General features: G+C 40.7%; 1 protein-coding gene across 1 annotated transcript in view; it reads left to right on the forward strand.

Annotated features, from left to right (window-relative positions):
- The first annotated feature begins 1,149 nt into the window (after positions 1-1,149).
- The window catches only part of LOC136883509 (uncharacterized), a 60,652-nt gene continuing 46,447 nt past the window's right edge, over positions 1,150-15,354 (forward strand). Inside the window, exon 1 of the mRNA XM_068229664.1 lies at positions 1,150-1,300. The gene's annotated coding sequence lies outside the window, so the exon portion shown is untranslated. The remainder of the gene's footprint in view (positions 1,301-15,354) is intronic.

The following is a 15,354-nucleotide window of genomic DNA, read 5'->3' on the forward strand; positions in this document are numbered from 1 at the left end:
TGAACTTTCCGTGTTCTGACATTATCTCCAAAAGAACATCGGAAAACTTGGCAAAGTGTTGTGAGATTCTGCTGCATCGAACGTCGTTTCCAACGTGGGATTAACGTGGTTTCTTCGATCATGGTACCCATCGAGGAACGTCGATGAGGGATATTAACGTGGCATCTTGTCACGCTGCTGGTGCTGAGTTCGAGCCTTGGCTGCACGCTGCAGAATGTTCCAGCCACCAAGCCGCAGGACAGCACAACGCGAACACTTATAAGCAGATTCCAGGTGATCTTCTCATATTTTGAGTGAGTAATTCCACTAACAGTCTTTTAACAAAGCACTCAGTTAATCATAGTGCTCCAGCAACAGTAAAGTGCTTCCTGTGGAGTTCAGCTTGCTATTTAAAATAATTCAGGAAAGTTTCATGTCTTGCTTATGAACTGTAAATTCCTTTTTAAAAATCATTTATAACTTGAAGTGATTTCACGTAGATGAACTGTACTGTAGCAGTATACAGCAAGTGATCAAATATTTTTATTTTTGAACTATCAACTTATTCATGAAAGTGTGTGTTAATATTATTTTCAAAAATATCAGAAAAACTGTACGTCTGCTTCACAAGTCAAGGTGCAAAGTGTTATTTTGGTATTTAAATCCATTTCAAAGATATTAGATGAACTGTTGGGAGTTTATGATCTCTAAAAGAGTGATATTTATTTTGGACAATTTTTAATCAAGTGGATGTCTCTGAATACTAGAGCATCGATATTTTATTTTGCATCTCTGGAAATATTGACTGAAAATTAGAGTTTGACGATTCAACTGCTGGGTGACTTTCATGAATATTGTTAATAAATATTGTCGAAAATATTTTCCCATCTATTATTCGCCCTGCAATACTATCCATCTCTGTACCTGCTCCAATAAGTAACCGAACACTACTTGAGATCCTTCCCATGCTCTGACCCCATAATCATTTCCTGGTACAATACATACATGCATACATAAGCCTAGGCCTGCATATTTTAGTGCAATATTTAAACAATTATTATCATAATAAATGTAAGAGCTGGTTTAGGTCTGTAAATTAATTCTTCCTCTGTTCTGCAGCGAAGTCTAAAAGCGTCATTGTCGAGGAAAATATGCAGTACTTCAAGGAAGTGGGTACGGATGCTGCTAATCGCAGCTCTGATAACCAAGTAGGAGATAAGAGGGACAGGAGTATTAGTTCTTGCTTCGCATTTACTGTGGCTGAAGCTTGCACATTCTCTGATTGAAGAAGCTTCACTCTACCTACAAGGAGCTTGATCAGGTAAGTGATGCGGTACCGACCAGTAAATGTGGAAATACTACCGTTAATAGTCTACTGCAGTAGGGTACCTTAAAGTAGTTACTTACTTTCTTCTTTGGTGTGTTATTACGCCGCAACTCCAGCTTTTATAGCGATAGTGGAACGGAACAAGGCTAGGAGTGGGAACATAGCGGCTGGGGTCTTAATAATAATAATAATAATAATAATAATAATAATAATAATAATACTAATAATAATAATAATAATAATAGGGGCTCAACTACCTTGTTCAAGCATTGAAATTTGGGGCCATATAGACTCCTTGCGTTGCAATTTCGTTGTTCCCTTCTACCAGTCTACGAGCTACGGCCAAACAGCAAATGGCCTGACATGCAGCTACTCTCACTCTTCTGACCTTCTACGCACTTGGCTTTTTCTCTTCCTGTCCTTTTCCTCAACTGATAATGATTTGACACAGTTTTACGGTCTGATGCCCTTCCTGACCCGTATTCACTACTTGGTGTTTGTAACAGACTGCAGCCTGTGTACAGTAGGACCACTATTGTTGGATCCCTTTGAAAATGAGCAACTGATGAAGCAGTGAAACGTAATAAACTGTGTACTCGCCGGCTGAGTGGCTCAGATGGCAGAGCCAAGTTGGCAGGCTCACTCCTGGAACAGTCCGGTGGTATTTTTAATACGTCAAACTCGTGTCGATATTTTTACTGTCTTTACGAGTAAAAACTAATAAAATTATTGCCTCGTACAGAGCGTACGGCCCAGGGTTCGTGCCATTTTGAAGACAAATATACAGAAGCCGCTTGTCACTTAGTCACCTATGGTAGCGATATGGAGTAATGTGAGTACTTAAGTCATCACTAGCACCGAGCGAGTTCACTACGCGTTACGAGCTGTGCATTCGGGATATAGTGGGTTCGAGTCTCCCTGCAGAAAACCCTCATACGTGGTTTTTCGTCGTTTCTCATTTTCGTGTCAGGCAAATGGAAGGCCTGCCGTTGTTCATGTTGTCGTTTATGTCATCAGTCCATAGAATGGTACGATGCCGATCTCCATGCCACCCTATACTGTGTTAAATTTTCATTTCTGTAACTACTGCATCCTACATCTGCTCTAATCTGCTTCACACATTCACACATTGTTCTACCCTTACCGATCTTACCGTCTACACTTTCCTCAAACACGAAGTGAACAAATCGTGGGTACCGTAAGGTTTGTCCTACAATTCAATCTCTTCTTCTCGTCTAATTTAGCCAAATAGATCTCCTCTCACCATTTCGATTCAATATCTCTTAATTCGTGAATCGACGTACCCATCTTACCTTCAGCTTTCTTCTGTAACACCACATTTCAAAAGCTTCTGTTCTCTTTCTTTCTGAGCTAGTTAACGTCCATGATTCATTGCCACGCTCCAGACTAAAGTCTTCAAAATCAGTGATCGAAATGAGTAGCTTCTCTAAATTTTCGCAGACTACTGTGACGTTATCATGACGTTGTCTGGTTATAGGATGAATTGTACTTAAAATCTGATCAAGCTGAAGAAGTAATGGATCGAAATAAGGAATGAAATATTTATGTGAATAAGTAGGAAGCAAGTTTGAGGCAGAGTAAACTCTGCATTTTATGAGTGGGAAGTTCTAAGCAGGATGACGAAGGGAAAAGGCCCTGTAGTTTGATGGAGAGGAATTTTTGTTGACAGCGTGTATATGTTGATGTGCAATATTTCAGAGACATGCTGTATAAGAGGAGCGACATCTTGTAGCGAGCCTGAATTATGTTAAAAAGAGCGATTGAGGAATGGAAGAGATGTCAAATGTAAGTGAGGGCGTTGTAATTCATAATTTAATTACAAGCGATTTTCTCCCATGATTTTTATTTTACGTAAGACTGTAAATAAAGTCAGTTAAGTCCAGTTGGTGATTCCATTTGACACCAGCGAAGTGCACTTTGTTACAGCCGACCTCCCACACGTTCGAGGCAGTATTTCCTGGTTGGAAATTGAATTTTATTCTATATCTTTCCGAGGCGAAAAGCATCTCGAATTTGAAACATTGCGGGTGAGAAAATTACTTTGCTTGATTGAGAGTTTACCCTGCATATGGTGATGAAAGTTTATTTTACTAGAGAGTTTACAATGACACATGTCTGGAGTGTTGTGTGGAGCTTCACAGTGGCGGCGTTCATTTTAATTTTCTACTAGCTGATGTACCTGCGCTTCGCTACGATATTCTCAGAAAGTCTGACTTTGTGACTTGTCAACATAGGTCGTTACAGAAACGTCAGCAGGAAAGTAGCGATTAAAAGCAATGTTATCATATGAAATACTCGATCAAATGTAAAAGCGCACATTTTCTCACTCTTAACGAACAGTACTACGGTGTCGATCTAACAGTCCAACGTTCCAGAGCTAGAAAGACAAGACCGCAGACAGCGACTCAGATATTCAAATACAGGATGTCACAATAATAAACGTCCAAATGGAAAAAAATTCTCACTTCACTGGATTTCGATATGAAACTGGAAAGGTTGCTCTCACGATTTCTGAGTGCATTATTGTTATTATTAGTAGTATTATTATTACTGTCTCCGTTTACTCCTAGCGTGAATGTGATTATTATAATTATTATTTGATTTTAACACAGTTATAATTGTTATCTTTACTTTATCATTATTACAACTTTCACCGGCGTCAACATGTTAACCTAATTTGTATTGTACGATTTAATTTCACATTTCAAGAAAATTACCACACTTGTACGCGTCTCGCGGCAACGTAGTGACCGAACATCGCACCTAAATTGCTTCCAGGTGCACATCCTGAAGACACAAAATCATCATTGCTACGGACTTATATTTTACACACGCTACATTTAAAACGCAGTGTCATTATTTAGTAACTAATTTAACAAGACAAACATTCGATTTCTAAGTAAAATACATAATATTTTAATTAAACAGACCTGTAATGGTGCTAACTGATGTGGCGTCATTTCGGCTACATTTAGCAAAACACTAACCTCTGATACTTAGGGCCTCATTATGATAGGTGGCATTGTTCACTTAAACTAACTTATCAATTACAGTGACCCTGCACTTATCTGGATGCAACACGAATTAATTCTTCTTCTGAACAATTATAATCTATTGCAGTAACACTTGGAACATACAGAAATGAAAGGTAAGGTACATAACCCTTCTAACTTTGTGACTGCTTAGAGCGCATGAGGCTACTAGCGTCTAACAGCCTGCGTATCTGTGGGAAGAGATAATTTTCGCCTCGCCTTGTCAGTCCAAAACAAATATTTCCCGCGTGGTCAGGTAACCAAAAGATCGTGTTAAGAGAATAGACAAACAGACAGATTTTAATCTCCATTACAGAAGTTCATTAAAACCTTCGTAATCACTTATACACGGTGTCACAATGTTCCCGTCGCACTGCAGCATTACTGTTATTTAAAGTGTTCTCATCACTTTGCCTTTTCCTGCCTCCATAAAGCCAATACGGTTTTCGACATCTCAAGTCACCTAATTCTTGAACTTCTGGAAGTTCTCTCCTTGATGTCGACTGTCGCGCGGTCACCCTTTCGGACCGATGAATGCTGAGCGGGTTCCCTCGTGGAAGAGAGAGTATTTATACAAAATCAAGTAACACGGGATAACGCGTCCCCTTGTTGTGCAATCTCGTCCAGACTTTTGTATCGTTAGGTCATTTTTTCTGAAACTCACACCAGAGATTCCTCCTCTTTTCCCGATCACAGTGGTGTTATTCGTTAATTTTTCCTGCTTGTTTCAGGGCGTATTTAGTTAATTCCATGGTTGGCTTCCCGCGTCTTCTTAATGGATGACCGTGCCTCATCTCGTTTCCACTCTGGCAATAGCCAGGCGAACTTCTTTCTGGGCATATTTAGTTGTATTTCTCCCTGTGAAGTGAGCTTTGTCAAATGATTCCAAAATTTCTTATCAGTTAACTAGCATATGTACCCGTTATTCACACGGGAATTGGTAATCGATTTCACTATTCCTTCATGAATTTACGAGAAGTGACAGGCCTGCATTCAAACGTTTATTACGGCATGTTAAACTGATATAAGATCAATGTCACAGGGCGAAATGTCGGGAAAGTATGGTGGGTACTCCAATTCTCCCATCCCAACGTCGCAGTAGCTGCCCTACACACTCTGCTTTATGTGGTTTTGCATTGTCGTGCAGGATTATTGCACTGTCCACAAGATCCGGACGTTTCTCCCTAACGCCACGTCGTCCCTGTCGCACCAGGAAGTCCCTGCAGTACTGTGCGGTCACTGTTCTGCCATGTGGAACAAAGTTGCAAACAATGACATCCCTGACACCATACCAGGCAATCTGGGGAAGGATTCTGACGGACCTTCTACCTCCTTGGTGTTCAGCATGTCGCCACTCCGCGGACTGACATTTCAGTTCTGCTTCGCCTGGCGGCACGTACAGATTTTCCGCTTCTATAAGCGAATCTCATCGAACCGGTCCAGTCGGCCTTCCTTGATGCCGGTGACCTAATAGAAGATTTCCCAGTTGCTTCATTCGCTCTACTTACAATATTTGGTATTTATGGTTCTATCAGCTTTTTCGCCTTGACGACATCGAACTCCTCTGCACATTCTGGCGAAGTTTAGTAAGCGTCAAATGAATAAAGAAATGATCGTAAGCACCTGAGTTAGTGACATGTTTTAACATGAAACGAACAGTTTCCTTGTTCGTGATGTTGTCTTATAACTGCGTCAGATCAATGTGGCACTTGAAACATAAGGCAAAGTCTAGGGGCGGATCTATCGCATGTTGATTGCCAGCTGACGAGGGGTGGGAAGAGACAGACAAATGCGGTCAGTAGCTAAACATCGTCAGTACATATTCCTACCATTCGTGAACGAAGTGAGTCATGCCGCTGAAAATTCGAAACTAAAGTTTGCGACAACAAGAGGACAAACGCGAGGGACTGTTCAGTGTTCATAGTGTTACGAATAAGGAAACTGAGAACAGAAAGGACGAAACACAAGAACAGTGCAGAAGGTGGTTTCTGAATGGACAACAAAATATGAAATGGCGTATGGCTTTTAGTGCCGGGAGTATCCGAGGACAAGTTCGGCTCGCCAGGTGCAGGTCTTTTGATTTAATGCCCGTAGGAGACTTGCGCGTCCTGATGAAGACGAAATGATGATGAAGACGTCACATACACCCAGCCCCCGTGCCAGCAAAATTAACCAATGATGGTTAAAATTCGCGACCCTGCCGGGACGCCTTTGACCAAAGGCCAGTACACTAACCATTTAGCCATGGAGCCGGACAATGTACAACAAAATGTAGCAGATGCAACAAAAGTGTTGTAGCGGATGGTTAAGAGTACTTTAACAGAGCAAGTCTGCCATGTGGTAACAGTCGCGCATTCCGAGGTAGTGGGTTTGAATCCCACTCGGCACTCGGTGGTTACCCTCCTGCAATGTGTTGGTGTGTCGTTTAACATGTACTAAGAAGTGGAACATAGACAAAACAACTCCATCACGATCAGTTAGCCTCTGCGGAGGAGTGAGTTGCTGTGAGTTACTGCAGAAGGTGAGTTTACCTCTGACGACTGATGGGTGATGATATCCAACAAGGAGATATCTTACGACACCAAACTCAGTGATCTATTACCACAAATGGACGAGGATAAAAATGTTCCTTTCTAAATATTCTACTGCAATCAGTCTATCAGTTTTTATCTCTCCTGTAAAATTCATATGTTGTCGCTTGCGATACTTTGCCTTTCCAGGGCGATTTCGCAATGTAAGGTTTGGATGAGATCCAGAGATCAGAGTATAGATGTAGATCGATAGGGTCACTCTCCGAAAATCGCATACTATAGTTCGATGTTCAGAACACTGCATTACAAGACTGGAGTCGAACACCGTTCAGAAAAAGAATTCCCTTCTCAACATACTTACGAATCTGCTGAACACCTTCTTTCTTGACATGCTTACTCTTCTTCTCCGAGTATTTAAGATGAAGGAGCGATAGGAGGAGGAGGAGAAGGTAATAATCTAAAATTAAAGAATATGCCAATTCTGCATTATTTATTTACATCTTGTATGTGAAAATTTTATCTTGAATCTTTTTGCCGCAGTGATGTTTGTGTACTTCTCCCTTCCCGATCCAATTCTTGCATGTACATATTTTATCTTACAATTAATGATGCAATTATTGTATGTACAAGTTTATGTTGATGCTGTATCCTCATGGAACACTGGTAAGGCAATCGCTATCCTATGCACGTTTGTCATCGCAAGCAAGCAGTGAACATTTATTTTGTTCCATTGTATACACATGATGTTTACGTGATTTAATATTTTTTGCATACAGAAAGCGGCATTTCAAGAGGTGATTACATCGCGATAGTGTTGAAGCTGTAAACGGCTAACGACGCTTGAACGTACGCCTGCGAATTTTGAGTGTCATAGGCATACATTTTTGGTGCTAGACCAACAAACTCAGTCATGATATTCACGTCGCCTTCATCTTTCATAAGCCCTATGACTTTCTTGATCTGCGGCGGAATATTGAACGGATTACTAGGTGAAAATGTAGAGTGTCAAAGTATTGCGAATGGTTTTGCATCACATCATAGACGTTCGACTTCCGTATATGATAAATGAAGCTGTCTGTATCCATATACAAAGGTGTAAGATCAGAGAACTGTTGCTTTGCAGATCCAAAATGAAAATCATACGTTTTTTCAGGTGTAGCCATTCCAAAATAAATTGGCTTCGCACAGACGATTTTTGTTTTTTCATTTCAACAGAAATAAGGTCACGATCAATAACATGATAGGCTTTGAAATTTGGTTTTGAGATGTACTTTCTTGCGCCATATCGACCCTCCCATTGATTAATTAAATGAATGTCACGATCGAAACAGACTTTCAACGTATTACGTCGTGTTACGTACATGTAGTACGTGTTGAAGAGATGTTAAGTACAGAACAAAAATGGCCAGCCGGACACCGGTGGGATCCGAACCCACAATCTCCCGATTTCACGATGTTTGCGTACATTTTCTATACTTTTGCCATAGATCGAGTTATTCATCAGTTTGAAAAACGTACTCCCAAATGCTGTGGCAGCACTTTGACGATGATCAGTATTCAAATCTATGTACGGTTTAAGCCATGCTTCCTGCTTAAACGCAACGATACGATGAATACACTCCAACTGTAAGCCGTATTCGAGACGTTGAACAAGACATTGTATGTGGATAACATAGCGCTTATTCTGGAAAAGAGTGGCCAGAAGTTTAGTGTGTTTCGATGTATCGTCAGGTGGAATTATTTTCAACACAAAAAGGAAGGTCAGAATGTGAATCGTGTAGATACGAAGAGTATGCAAGAGAAGCTTCCAGCACGTAGCCGCGATGAGGATCTTTAGCAGCCTCAAAAACATCAAAATGAATATCAGTTTCTGTTAGCCATTCAAAATCTTTACACGGTAATGGCTGTGACATGGCCCACTCATACAGATTATTGACATCGAAGTACTTCAGATAAGAATCTTCTTTCTCTGAATTATAGTTGTGGAGATAGGGGTTATTCGCGATAGCATGCCTGTGGACAAGCAAAACTAGTCAGCCGCGAATGCCGCCTTCGAAAAACAAAAGCATGTCGACATCCGTTAGAAGATCAAGTTGAACACGGTTAGACTTGAGCGTCGCATTCCACGACCAACCTGGTGTTGTGTAGTAATAGCAAGGGTCTAATCCGTAAAGAGATAAACACATTTAACGAAACTTCTGAAACACATCACAGAGTAAAAGTGTATCCACCTTCAAATACAAGACAGCATATTCACCTAAAGTCTGTAGCTGAAACGTTGAGCGCACCTGGCAGGCTTGCAAATAGTCTTCATCAGAAAGAGATACCGTGTGCTTATCGTATGACGATGGGCTGAGTGACGGCGTGCTACATTCACTTAACACACTTGTAAATGCAGACTGAGGAGGTAATTTTGATTCTTCTAATGTCTGAAAGCTCTGAATGTAGTCATAGGGCAGAACACGTTTCCTTAACAAACTTTAAACTGTTCAGGATATGAAAAATTCTCTCGAATGTACTTCAAGTCGTCGCTGGAAAGCCCGTTCACAAGTTTATCAAGTGGAATGTTCATAAATTTGTAAGAATCTAGAAAGCGAATGCTTATATCGCCTACACGATAACAGAATGAAATAAAGCGTTCATGACTTTGCGCAATCACAGTGAACTTTGTACAATTTAATTGTGCAAATTCCCGAACAATGAAGTCACTGTCGTAGCCTGACAAATTATAGAACAAGCATGGAATAACTTTAGGTACACGATGTGAACGATTGCCCGAATCATGTGCGGGTCCGCGATACTTCCCGCGATACTTCTAACATTAATCTGGGGAAAATAATGGGCTCTTTACAGATGTGACATTCATCAGTTTCATCATGCAAATTCATCTCATCCAGTCTCATTTCAATGGGCACTGGTTGTGAAATAAGCGTATGAACCCGCTCCGCTAACTGCTTTAATTCATTTAACAGCCATGCTGTGCAATTTTCCCCACGATACGTCCTAAAAAGATAGAGATGCATAGTATGAACAAACGACTTCGTAAGCTACTGAAAACGGAGTGTGCTTTTGCACATAATCCGTGTAGGGTTCGCTCATGTCGGGTTGGCAACGTTGAAAAGGAACAGTAAAACATGCAAAATCTGCACAAACTATAAATGGAATAGGTTCCTGTCGATAATAATTCTCAAACTTCATTCTGCATTATCCGTGGTTGACAGAACACTTCATTCTGCATTATCCGTGGTGGACAGAACAAGTTTTACGGCAGGATGTGTTGTACAATCATTGACATGTGTTGCTAACAGCCTTTCTGTCGTAAACTACTGCAAACATCGCTCACAAATAATTTTTCCCGTGGTGTATTGAAAGTTGAGAGTTTAACACACGGGAAAGATTAGATATCAAGCAGTAGTGGCTTGTAATTTCATTGCAAATGTATAAAAGATGAAGATGGTGTTGTTTTTGAGAACAAGCGGAGTGAAGTTGTTCTCCTTCGACACCGTATAGAGAAAAGGAAAAATTCGGGTTGTTTTTTTTCAAACGTAGAAATATTTGCTAAATCCATGGGAAAAGAAAATTAATGTCTGTTACAACTGAATAAACATGTCCTTATACTGAACAGTTTTTGAACGATTACTTGTTGCCGGTTCCAACGCCGTGGCGATGCACCATAGTCATCGTTATTCTGAATATTGATGACTGCTTTCTTATTTACAATCGCTTGAGGAAGTTGAACAGAAAGGGTCGAATATGCACACATTACTGTAATTTGAAGATGCAAAATACTTGCAAGTGCCTTATTACTTCCTCCTTCCTCAAACTTTTGAAATTTATCCAGCAAAGTGTCAACGATGTGTTTGCGAAACCATACCGAAATATTGTCTGAACATGAGTTTTGTCATTTTAGAAGAAATGTAAAATGTTTCATGAATTTCTCGATTATCTTTGAAAAGAATGAAGGAACATGCAAAACTAGCGTGTAGTTAAAGCGCCGTATGCATAGACAGCAAAAAACAAACTTTTCTTCAAAAACATTATAGCAAGAGAGTAAGAAAGAATTTGGATCTAAAATATTTAAAGAATTTCGTATAATGCCGCTTAAAATACGTGATTTAAAACATGTATGTATAGTTTCCAATTCATATACGTAATTAAGCACCCACCAACAAAGCTAATAACACAAGATGTACTTCTTCTAAATCAGTTAGCACTATAGGTAGAAAAACTTGGAAGTCCTTACAGACACGCAAATTATTTTACCAAATTTTTAATCGCTGATTTAGCGGTATACTCTGAGCGGCCTGGTTAATCCGTTTGATTTTTCTACAAAACAGCGAAATACTATTTTTTAGAATTAAAAAACCTGTAAACATATAAGATCGATAAAAAGATTGAAACATACCTTAAGATGTACACGTTGCAGACTGCAAACTGATACTCGGATGAGTAACAATTCTTAAAATGTGCGCGTTGAAGCCTTTCAAACTGAGACTCGGATAAATGACGACTATAATTCTTGATGTATCTAGAAAAAATATTAATGTATGTCTGTAGCTTGAGCGTAACGTTACCACATTCTGATGTTTACACACAGCACTTGCATCGCACATAGGGATGATAAGATATGAAAGTTTGTTGGTTTGTCAGCAGGTAGCCTAGCCTTCCTTACTGAGTTAAAATGCATGCAACTCGAAGATCTTTATTACCTAGCGTAGAAGCACTTGTGTCGCACATTGTGATGATAGGATATGAAAGGGCTACGAAAGTTAGATCGTGAGCAGCTAGCCTAGCTACCTTTACTGATCTAAAATACATGCAGCTCGCAGATCTTTATTAGCCAGCGTAGAAGTTGCTTTCGAAAAATGCAAACACTAACCAACAGTTTAGGCTTACTTTAAGATGTGCAGATGAAGAATGCTCACTGGAATAATGTTGACAGCAGACGATGTTTTTCTAAGAATAAAGAAATAAGGTTTCCTAAATAATAATCATTCAGAGGGGTATTATCAAAAAGCTTCGAGATCAAAACTGGTGTTAGGCAAAGACATGGTTTGTCCCCTATCCTGTTTAAATGTCTGCTGGAGAAGGTCATTCGGGAATGGACGAACACACTAACTGACAACTCTGGATTAAAAATCGGCTACCGAACTCGATAACTGCAGTCGCTTAAGTGCGGCCAGTATCCAGTAATCGGGAGGTAGTGGGTTTGAACCCCATTGTCGGCAGCTCTGAAGATGGTTTTCTGTGGTTTCCCATTTTCACACCAGGCAAATGCTGGGGCTGCACCTTAATTAAGGCCACGGCCGCTTCCTTCCCATTCCTAGGCCTTTCCCATCAAATCGTCGCCATAAGACATATCTGTGTCGGTGCGACGTAAAGAAAATGGCAAAAAAAATCGGCTACAAAAAAGACAAGTTAACAGTTATTTGCTTAGCATTCGCAGATGACCTCACACTCTTAGCTTCAAGTATGGAAGAAGCTACGTACCAGCTATCCTCCCCAGAACGCATAGCAGCTAAAGTAGGGCTAAAGATCGCTGTCAATAAAACAGAATAACATCAGAGAAGCACCCAACTTCATTCCTTTGGAAGACAAAATAATACAAAAGGCCAACTCATTCAAATATCTTGGAGAATGGATAACCCCAAATGTTAATGAGGACCTTGCAATGAAGAGTAGATGCACTAAATTAGAAAGAGCTTATCATCTTTGTAAGAACATATATGTCTAATTCCCTCTCCTTGAATCTTAAACTTAGACACTACAACACCATAGTAAGACCATCTGTACTGTACGCCTCAGAATGCCTAAACATGACTCGGAAAGGACAACTCAGAAAACTGGAATTGGAAGAGCGAAAGATCCTCAGAAGGATTATGGGTCCCAGTAAAGAAGGAGATGGCTACAGAATCAGGCACAACAAGGAACCGTTCAGTAAAATAGAGAGCATTACAACAGCTATGAGGTAGAGAAGACTAATGTTCTATGGTCATGTAGTCAGGATGGACAGCCAGAGACTCACTTCAAGAATCTTCAACACTGTATCTAGAGGGAAAGCAACAAATGCCAAATGGACGAATTTAGTGCGGAATGACCTACAATACCTAAACATTGATTACATTGACATTTACAACCGAGCTAAGTTCAGAAAGTTAGTCAAGATATCTGAATCTCTCCAGTCACTAACAAATAAATCACTGCGTTCAGGGGTAAGAGTGAAATGGACTCAAAAAAGAAAAGACATCCATAGCGCTAGAATGAAGGAGTACTGGGCTAAGAGGAAGAAAAGAGCTCACCAGAGTTAAGAACCACGTGGTCCACCGTAGGCCTAAACGAATAATAATAATAATAATAATAATAATAATAATAATAATAATCAAATAATTAAACTTACCTTTTTTAGCAGATATCACTCTCGATAGCCAGCTTCGTTGAAGGTAAGAGAATACTGTAAATAGCCTATTCGTTTTATATGCACACTCTTCACACACACGGGGACTGCAACTGCCGTGCGTTTCACACAGACTACATCTGTGGACTGCGGCTTGGTACTAGGCAGCAAAGCGAAGTGCATACGTCTGCAGTACAGTTGTAACAAAAGTTCATGCACTGACTTTCTTCCTCAAAGAAGCGGTCGGGAAAAACACAGGTCTTCAGTAGACTAAAGCCCTTCTTCCTTGCCGTGTTGGTATCGCAAGAAGGGTTGTTAACAAGGAGCGACTCGGGGACTGTAGGTTACCAACAACGGGCCGTAAAGAAAGGGGGTTTCGTCTACGGTATCCCCTAGCGGATCGAACCTGCTATGTTGACAACACAAGACGCCGAATTGTCGGAATTTAGTCCCTCAAGAGTTAGTTCTACCGACACGAAGCTGACGTATTTGAGCACTACCGGACTAGGCCAGGATCGAACCTGCTATGTTAGATGCCAGGCGCCTTAACTGACTGAGCTACTCAGCCCGGTCCTAGCAAGAGAGAAAAACACTTTTCGGCCTAAAGTCTCTCTAGTACTCTGCTGCTGTTACTTATAGTACAGTTTGTAAGCGAGCGATAGACTTGCTGATACATCACATTCCAGCGAGTGTTCACTTGTGTGTTTGCTTCATGCTCACTCTAATAAATATTCATAACATTTTCTGTAAAACACATCCCCGATATTTCCTGCCCGGGGGACTTACGCATCTCTAACCAGGTGCCGGAACATAGCCTACTCTAGGGTCTGCTCAAGTCCTCATTCGAAACCCGGTGCTGGCACACAACCTACTTCCAAGGCTTAACACCTAAATAGCGTGTTTCGAACTACACTGTCGTCAGCTCCGGAGATAATAAATGCTAGGTGGTGGCTAGCCGCTTCCCGCTCCCAGCCTAGTCTTTCTAACAACGTAAGAATCTCTTTTACGGCCGGATGCCCTTCCTGACGATAAAGGTCTAAGGAGCGGGATTTTGAATCGCAAGAATCTGTTTTACAGCCGGATGCCCTTCCTGACGCAAGGACTGGGATTTTAAATCGCAGTATCCAGTGTCTTACTTCGCGAACAACGCCATGTGCAATATTTTTACAAGCACTAACAAAGATCAGACAAGTTTAATCATGTTTTGTTGTTTTACGGCCGGATGCCCTTTCTGACGTGCAAGTCTAAGGACCGGGATTTTTAATCGCAACAATCTGTTTCACGGTCGGATGCCCTTCTTAACGTCAAAAGTCTAAGGATCGGGATTTTAAATCGCAGCATCAATCATGTGTAGTTGAGCTTCTTCAGCAAGAATCAAAGATAGCTTTGGTGACGAAAATGCAAGAGTCTTTTTTACGACTAGATGTCCTTCCTGACGCCAAAGATATAAGGACTGTGGATTTTAAATCGCAGTATCCAGTGTCTTACTTCCCGAACAACGTCAATTGCATTTTTACAAGCAGTAGCAAAAAACTCGCAGAGCAGACTGTTAAAGCATATTGTGTCTGTGGTTGTATTACGGCCGGGTGCCCTTCCTGACGCGAAAGGTCTATGAACCGGGATTTTAAATGACAGTATCCATCATGAGCACGCAAGGGTCTGTTTTACGGACGGATGCCCTTCTTGACATAACAACACCGCGATTTTACAGTAATGTATATTTTCAATAAGGCACTTCCGTTAGTAGCAGAGAGGTTGCTTGCTTTGATTCTGAGTTCGCACGGAAGAGGGCAGCACGATGCTCAATTGATGGCAACTGTAAAATTCACGTGGCTTTGATGATCACGTAGAATTTTTCAAATTGCCCGCCACCACATCTCAAAGGATGGAATTTAATGCCACAAGGATGGCAGCAAGATGCTCTGTTGATTAAAGATGGTGGATGACAGCTGTCAAAAAAGCACGTGGCTTTGTTTACAAACAAGTGCACGTGGAAATTCAAATTGCCCGCTACTACGATGAAGTTTAGAGCCATAAAAATAGCAGCACGGTACTCTGTTGATTAAAGAT

This window comes from Anabrus simplex, chromosome 11, assembly GCF_040414725.1.
Source record: "Anabrus simplex isolate iqAnaSimp1 chromosome 11, ASM4041472v1, whole genome shotgun sequence".
Classification (NCBI taxonomy): Eukaryota; Metazoa; Arthropoda; class Insecta; order Orthoptera; family Tettigoniidae; genus Anabrus; species Anabrus simplex.